The sequence below is a fragment of the Falco cherrug genome, chromosome 12 (genome assembly GCF_023634085.1).
Source record: "Falco cherrug isolate bFalChe1 chromosome 12, bFalChe1.pri, whole genome shotgun sequence".
Classification (NCBI taxonomy): domain Eukaryota; kingdom Metazoa; phylum Chordata; class Aves; order Falconiformes; family Falconidae; genus Falco; species Falco cherrug.
In genome coordinates this window covers 6,058,279-6,065,963 of record NC_073708.1, presented here as the reverse complement: position 1 = coordinate 6,065,963, position 7,685 = coordinate 6,058,279, and the positions used below count along the sequence as shown (strand labels likewise).

Sequence of the window (7,685 nt, the reverse complement as noted above, 5' to 3'; positions counted from 1 at the left end):
TGGGTGTGCTAGATTTCGAGCCACTTACCTGAATGGGTACCCTAGCCAGAAAAAGATGTGCTTGGGTGACGAGATCCATAGGTCCAAGAGGCTCTGCCTCCTGCAATAAGTTTTGCAAATTTAACAGGGCTGCCTCTCTGGTAGTGGAGGCTTTAACTGCTTCGAGGAGAACTGTTCCACAGCCCACTGTTGCAGGCATCTGCTCTTAGTCAGCATCCCTCCAGGGCAGTCTCGATGCCCAGGATTCGCTTCTGCTATTGATGCCTCCTTTTCGTGGGAGAAACACACCCTGCACCCCAGCTGGGTGCCTGGCACAGATCTGTCTGTCCGAGTTACTGGGAATTAACCAGTAGCATCCCTGCAGTGGCGTCTGCCATCCCCCACCTCGCCTCCCTGGGGCTGGCAGTGCTCCTGACAGAGGCAGGCTCTGTCTCTTTCACTCACAGCTGAAGGATGCCTTGCCTGGTCCTATCTCCCAGGTTGGAGGGAAATCGTTTTAATTTGTGTGGCACACTCCTTTAGGGGGTGGGGCGGCGGGGGAAAAAAACCCAACAGAAACTGGCCATTCTGGGTATTTTTAGCTCTTTGCAAAAGACCACTAACATCTCTTTCTCTCTCCCTTTTGTTTTGTTTTGTTTTGTTTAACTCCCTGAAGACTGTCTGCTCTTTGGGGCTGCCTTCGATACTGCATCATTAGCATCACATCTCTGCAGTGAAGGTAAGCCAGTGCTCAGCACTCCCCAGGACTCTGACTCACAGGGAGACTCATCTCCTCTCCTTGCTCTCTGGGTGCCCAGCCCTCTGAGAAGAGACTCCCTGGCTGGGAGGGTGACGGGCTTAGAGATGTTCACATGTCCTGGGATGGGTTTTATCAGGAAAGGAATTTGAGCTTCCTGAGATGGAGGTGACACAGCCTGGCAGTAGGGCGTTGGTTTGGGACACAAAATTGGGTGGCTTCTGGTTTTGGAGCGTTCTCACAGTATGGTACCTCTCATTTCCCCCCTCCTCCCTTTCAGAATTGAGAACAGTCAAAATTAGAGGAAAACCTGGCTCCTGAGCATTTTTCCCCTCCGGTCCCTTCACCTGGCTTGTTTTTCTTGTTCTCCTACAATTTCAGCTGGCTGAGTTTCAGTGCCAGCCTATTGAAAGGAAAGGCACGTGCTAGCTTATGGAGGGAGAGAGACCCGAGACAGGATAAATCTGGAGGCAATGAGATTGGGGGGAGGCAAGTCAGCTGCTCTGACACTTTTATTATGGAGCCAGGCTGCTTGGGAATGAATCTTTGTTGAAGCATGTGTTGCTGGATGACATTTCTACCAGGTCTCGGCAGTAACCTTCGCCAAGCCTCACTGCCCAGCCCTGCGTTCGCCTGTTCCTGAGACGAGGGGAGCAATTGTCAGCTGGAAATGCCACAGGCAGCAGGGCTCGATGGTGCTCGATGTACCTCTGATGAGTCTGAAAGCACCTGGACTTTGGCACCGCAAACTCTTCAGGCTTTGGTGACTTCAGCTTACAGATACATATGTTGTTTTGCAAAGGAGGTGTTGGCTTCTGCATGTGTTTCTCATTTCAGAAATGGCAAGGATACAGCAGAGACCAAAATGAAATCCTCCTTATTGTCCAGAAGGATGGATAACTGCAAGGAAAGATTATTCCACAGCGCTGGAAAAAGAAGATCTACTTTCTCAGTGGTGAGGTACTGGCTCTGCTTCATACAGAGGCTGGAAGCCAGGGGAGATTTTGGGTTACAAAGAGGGCTGGGCAGCGTTTGCTGCCCTCCCTGCTCCATTCCTGTATCACTGTCAGCTTAGATTCCATATCAAGAGGGTGATGTTGTGGCTGGCGGCGACAATAGCAGAATGTCACTGGCGGAGGTGAAATCTTTCCCTCCATGAAGGTACTTTTTCCTTTCCCTTCCCCATGGCTTACACCAAGAGCCGCTGGCTCCCAGTGCCAAGCGGGACATGTACACGTGCTTCTCAAGGGACAGGGTATACTGTCCTGAGCATCACTTCTCTTGCTGCGTCGGCAAGCCGTTCTGTGTCATCGATGCCTCTTTGTGCGGTGACCTGGCACAGAGGGAAACCCCTCGTTACTGTCTGAGATAAACCGGGAGCATTGGGAGCTGCCGTGTCTGCCATCACGGCAGCATTGCACAGAGCGGCCCTTTGCCATGCTGGTGCTCTTGTGCCAGCGGGAGGTCTGCCAGGGGTGTCCCTTCAGAGGCCCAGGGGCCATCTGTGCTCTTCAGGGGCCAGGCCTGAACTAAGGCAGGGTCCGAGGGGCAGGCAAACGTGCTGATGGCTCCTATTCTCTGCAGGCTGTCTCTCACCTCCTCTGAACAGGAGCTAATCTTGTAGAAGAGCGCCTGTGCCCACACCCTTCCAGCAGCTCCTCTGCCAGCCTGCTGTCCTCAAGGGCTGGTTCAGCAAAGCCTTAGTGCTGTTCTGGGTCCAGCTTTCATTTTCCAGCGGGTTACGGAGGAAAGAATGAAGGTAGCTGCCGCTGCCAGGCCATGCTAGAAAACAGAGGCAGGGGAGACAGGCCTCTGTGCACTTAAAGATCCAAGAGCTTAATCTGAATCTGGTTCTCTATTAGACCTGATCCTGTCTTGCATCTTTTCCAGCTGATGCCTGAGCCTGTCTTTGGCTTGGTGTTTGTTTTTTTTTTTTTTCTCCTTTCCCCCTTTTTTCCTCACCTTATGAAAAATGGCTTTGCCATCTGCATCTGTCAGGAGTCCGCTGAGCTGGGTGTACGGCTCAGTGAATATACAAATGTGTGGTTGGATCACGGCCCTCCCTGACAGGCCAGAGATGAATACCAAACGTGCAGGGAGAAGAGTGCGTTCCCTTCCTCTGCTGCTGCCGCCTCTGATGGTTGTTTTTCTTATCCCAAGGAGGCGTAAGAATCGCCTTTGGGAGCAGTGCTTCCTTCTGCTCCTGTTCCGCCTTGCCAAGGATCAGTTCTCTGCCATCCGTCATCAGATGAGTCCTCTCCTTGCTCTCACATCTCAGCTGCTGATGGGAATGCCAGGGAAGGGGTAACTGGTTTACCCTGATTGATTTTTCCTACCACCTTCTTCCCTCTCCCTTTTGCATTCCACCACCTAGGCCGGTTACAAGGCCATCAGCAGGCTGGGGCTTGAGGACACTTGCCTTTGCTTGCTGGTCCAGGTGCTTTTTAAGAGAGATAAGGATGAGGTAGAGGGGAGGGGATTGTTCAGCTTTACCCATGTGGCTTAAAATGTAATTTTGAATGGGAGTGTTCAGCAGCGTCATGCATGACTCCACGTAAGATGTGCTGAGAGCACCCAAGCACTCCTGCATGCCTGGGCTTCACGGTGGCCCCTTTCCCTGCTGTAGGTGACCAGCGTGGTGGGGCTCTGCAAGGAGGAATGCTCCAGCTGTGAGATCAGCAGTTGCCGTCACTCTGCAGGCTCACTCAGGTACCCAAAGGGAGCTGACAACCTGCCTTGACCCCTGTGGATTTGCTCAGCTCCTCCTGCTTCTTGGATTTCTGCAGTCTGGTACGTGAGCTGCTTCTCTGGCCTTGATGTACTAAGCAGCTTTCAGCCAGGTGGGCTCAGAGGAGCGGGCAAGCAGAAAATGCAATGAGTCTCTCCATGCTCGTGCCACAGCTATCTGGTCAAGGAGGGGAAGTTTCAGGGAGGGCATACCCCTGCTTTGGCAGAAGGAGGTAGCAGGCAGCTTGAGCTGAGCTGGTTTTTTGACAAGCAGATGGATGTTCAGCAGGGGCCCAAGAAAACCCTTTTGCTTCAGGCTAGCTGTGCGCCCTCCAAACCACAGCATTGTGCTGATGCGAAAAAAAGCATCGCTCCGTTGACGCTCAGCCTGAATTACCTCTTCCGGCACCTGATTCAGGACTCGGCGACTGTCCCCTCCAGCCACCGGCTCCCAGCAGGAGCCTGTTGCAAGCCTGCAACCAGGCAAGGATGCAGCAGGAGCCGGTGAGCAGTGAGGAAGGCGAGTGATAGCAGATTCCTCTGGTGTCTCCACACCGCGGGGCTCTTGGCGAGTGAGCGCTCGGCTGCTTTGAAAGCTCTTAGTGCTCCTGCAGGTGGGAGCCAATTTGTCTGCTTTCCTGCCCAGGTGCCATCTGCTTGTAGGATTGCCTGCACGGTGGATGAGCGCGACGGGGATGGCAAAGGGAAGGGGCTGCTGGGGTGGGAGAGATGAGCGTAAAACTTTGCCTGGGTAACTTCAGCACTTCTGGCTGCCGTTGGGCCCCCTCCCCTGCATCGCGGCGGGGAAATCACAGCCTGTCATTTGCTGTTCCTGGAGCGTGATGGGGAGCTGAGGCACCGCTAATAGCAAGTTATCATTTTAATGCTAATTTCCTACCCTTAGCTCAGGCTGGGGGAGGCTCAGCCTGGGCGAAGGGAAACCGTTAGCAGATGGAGAAGCGGGGGCATGTGTGGGGATTGTTCTGCACCCCCAGAAGGGACTTCCAGCGGTCAGATGATTAACCACCACTGGGAAAACTGGTAGGCAGGTGCTGAGGTCAGTCATGTGGATAAGGGAGGGGAGCAGGGAGAGGGATGCTTTTTTCCAAATTTCTTGTAGGGATTTCTCTAGTGCTTTAGTCTTTGGCTTGAATTTGGTCTTTGCTGCTTGTTGCCAGCCATCAGTCCAGTGTGACCCAGGGGATACTCGGGCGCTGGCTGGGCTGCAGCTGGTGGCGTGGTTGCCCTTTTAACAGAGGAGCCGAGCAGGGGTGGGTTTAGCTACTGCCTTTTTGTGAGGAGCTCCCCAGTTCAGGAGCCTGGACATATGTGCTGGGCAACGGGCTTCAAAGCAGGGTAATTTTGAAGCCATTCTTGAGATACCCAAGAGCAAAAAAAAAACCAACTTACCTTTTTGCCATGGGAACAAGGTCTGCTGCCCCAAGCTGGAGAGCTGGCAGGAGAAACCAGTGGCTGAGTTTGGGGTCAGAGAGGAAACTGAACCATTTCCCAACCCTTCCCAGAGGTGGGAATTCCCACATCCAACCTCCTGTTCAGTCTCCTCTAGCCATGCTCACCAAGTGGAAGAGCCTGTGCTGCTCCCCAGGCTGGTGTAGTTGCCTGGGAGCTTCTGGGGAGTTTGAAGAGAGGTGACTGGTTGCAGTAGGAGTGTGGGGCTTGTTTGGGATTGTGTTGGCAGGAGTCAGGGAGGTTCTTCTACCATTTCTAGACCTGCTTGGACACCTTAGGACTAAAGGGACATGAGCTCAGATGCTGTGCCCGTCTGGGAAGAAACTGGTTGCCTGCTGCTGAGGGACAGCGTTGTTTTAAGGTAAGGGCCCAGTAGTCTCCTGGTCTGTGGTGTGACACATCTCCTGAAGACCCACCAGCCTGTGCTGATCTAGACCATTGGCTTCATAATTTCCTCTGAAAGGAATATGTGGATTTTTAAAAAACCCTTTCAAGACCATTTTAAAACTCTTTTGGCATCTGGTAGAGAGGCAATGGAGCGACAAAAGCAGCCATGATAAAGGGAAGGAAAACCAGCAACTGGTTAAATGGTGAAGGGATGGGAAGCCAGGAGGGGACCATCCTGCCAGCAGGACACTAAGGCAAGGCTGTGTTAGCAGAGCAGCATTGCTCGCTGTGGTTACCAACTATCAGATTGTGGGGTGGAGCATGACTCACTTTTTAAAGGAGTTATTTCCATCTGAAAAAATGGCTCCTATCTTTCTTAGAGCCTCTCCCCTGCCTTGAGTGAGGAGAGAAAGGAGAAAGCAAAGGGCTCCTTTTTCTTAGCTGAGGAGAATCAAACAAACTTTCCTGCGAGTAGCTCAGCAAGGAAATCAGTGCCTTACGTTTTGCCAAGAATAATACAGCCAAGTAGTGTGTGTGTGGGGGGGGAATAATATAAATTGTGTTGCTTTTCCCAGTTCAACACTCTGAATAATGAGCCTGCGAGCCAGAGGGAGAGCTCCCGGGAGAGGCGCCTGTGTTGCAGAAGGACACAACAGGTGTCTCGGATGGGCCAATATCTGAAGCGATTTCTCTCTAATTTTCTACATCAGTGAGAACACAGCACGGTGCCATCAATCATAGTCAACCTCCCCTCGGAAAGCCACCTCCTGCCTCACCGTACTGCAGCGTCCCCTCTCCTCTTCTGCCCCTGGTTGGGGGACCACAGGTGTCCTGGCCAGCAGTGCCTGGCAGGCGTCTTCTCTCCCGGGGTGGAGGGTTCTTTTTTGTTGTGTTTGACCCTGCTTGCGTTTCTGCCGTTCTCCTTCCTCCACCCCTGGCACGTATTCCTAGCCAGTGCTTTACTTCCAGGCTGTATCTCCCCTTCCTGGAGTCAGAAAAGGCCAAATACCCCTTTTATCCACAATGAGGAGAAGGTGTGGAGCTGCTTCTCCTGGGAGAAGCACTTCTCCTGCTGGAGGAGTGATGGGGGGTGGTTTTGGTGCCTGTACTGCTCATCTGGGGACGGGTCGGTTGGGCTTTACAGTTCCCCTGAGGCTGCTCCTGCAAGTAGTGACCATCAAGGCATGTTCTGGGATTGCTGGTGCCTGGCTTCTTCACCCCAGCCCCAGCTCTGGGCGTGGAACACCAAAGAGAGCCATCTTTCGTGTTGGACCGGTGGTGCGATGCAGCAGCTCTCGGTCTCTTGGTTTCTCCTTTTGTGAAGTCCTCTGCTCCTTCCAGGCCTGGCCATTTTTCCAGCTGGCCCAGGGGCACCACTTTGGCAGCAGTACTGGTGGTGGATGTCCTCCTGAGCAGGCCCGGGCCAGATGCGCTCTGCAGCTGGCCAGAAGGCTGGTGGGCCGTGGATCTGCGCTCGTGGCTTGCTCTTCTACTGGAGCATGGACATAGCTGATGGATTTAATGGCTCTTGCTTCTTCATCTCTCATGTGCTAGACTGGGTGCTCTTGTTCAATTGTGGTGGCTCTTGAACTTACCAAAACCTGGCTAACTGATGCCAGCTGTCATGACACAAAAGTGGTTTGCAAGTCCCGTTTCTGGCTCCGTGGGTTCAAGCACCAGCTAGAACCAAGAACGGTGCTTCTTTCTTGAGCAGAGCCCTAGACAGAAGCATCTTCTGAATAAAGCCATGCGTTGCCACCTGCCTCTCAGCCTCTTAAACTGGCTTCTGAGAGCTGCCAAGGATGCTTTCCTTGGATCCTTGGAAACCTCTCTTTCAGGCACGGTTTCCTGCATGTTTCAACCCTGCTCTGGTGCTGTGGAGCTGTTGCTGTCTTCTGTAATAGCTACTTTGTTTGCTTCCTGATTGCCTGCCCTTTCTGTAACGAGCTGTAATTCATCCTGGTTTATACGGTGCTCGGAGATACCTGGAGCAGGGAAGGTGTACCATTAAACCACCTTCTAGGCTGCTCTCTGGGCCAGGGTTGCTGATCTTCTGGAGATGTAAAACTGGGGGGACAAGGGGGACTGGATTGAAACGGGGAATAATTACCTAGCAGGGTAAAAGGGGCTGACTGGGCTGGAAGCTACTGGGAGCTGACACACAGGTGCAGATGAATGGCTATGGCAGGCAGGCAGGGCAGAGGGATGAAAGTCGATTTTTTAAAGCGTCTGCTTTCCCCTCTTCCTCTGCTTTATAACCTGTTTTTATAGAGACTGTATGAGGAACACATTTTTTTATTAGCAGCTTGGGAGTGGAGAGTAATAAAGATTAATTTTTTTAAATAATTCCTTGCATTATCTTTTA

The 7,685-nt window shown here is 52.6% G+C and overlaps 1 long non-coding RNA gene across 2 annotated transcripts; it reads left to right on the top strand.

Moving 5' to 3' along the window:
* The first annotated feature begins 541 nt into the window (after positions 1–541).
* LOC114015006 (uncharacterized) lies at positions 542–7,122 on the top strand. 2 transcript variants are annotated; one of them, XR_008734828.1, is made up of 3 exons: positions 542–718; positions 1,574–3,526; positions 5,896–7,122. It is a non-coding gene; the product is annotated as an uncharacterized LOC114015006 (long non-coding RNA). The 2 variants fall into 2 exon arrangements; XR_003558729.2 differs by having other exon boundaries at positions 1,321–3,526.
* The last annotated feature ends 563 nt before the right edge of the window (positions 7,123–7,685 follow it).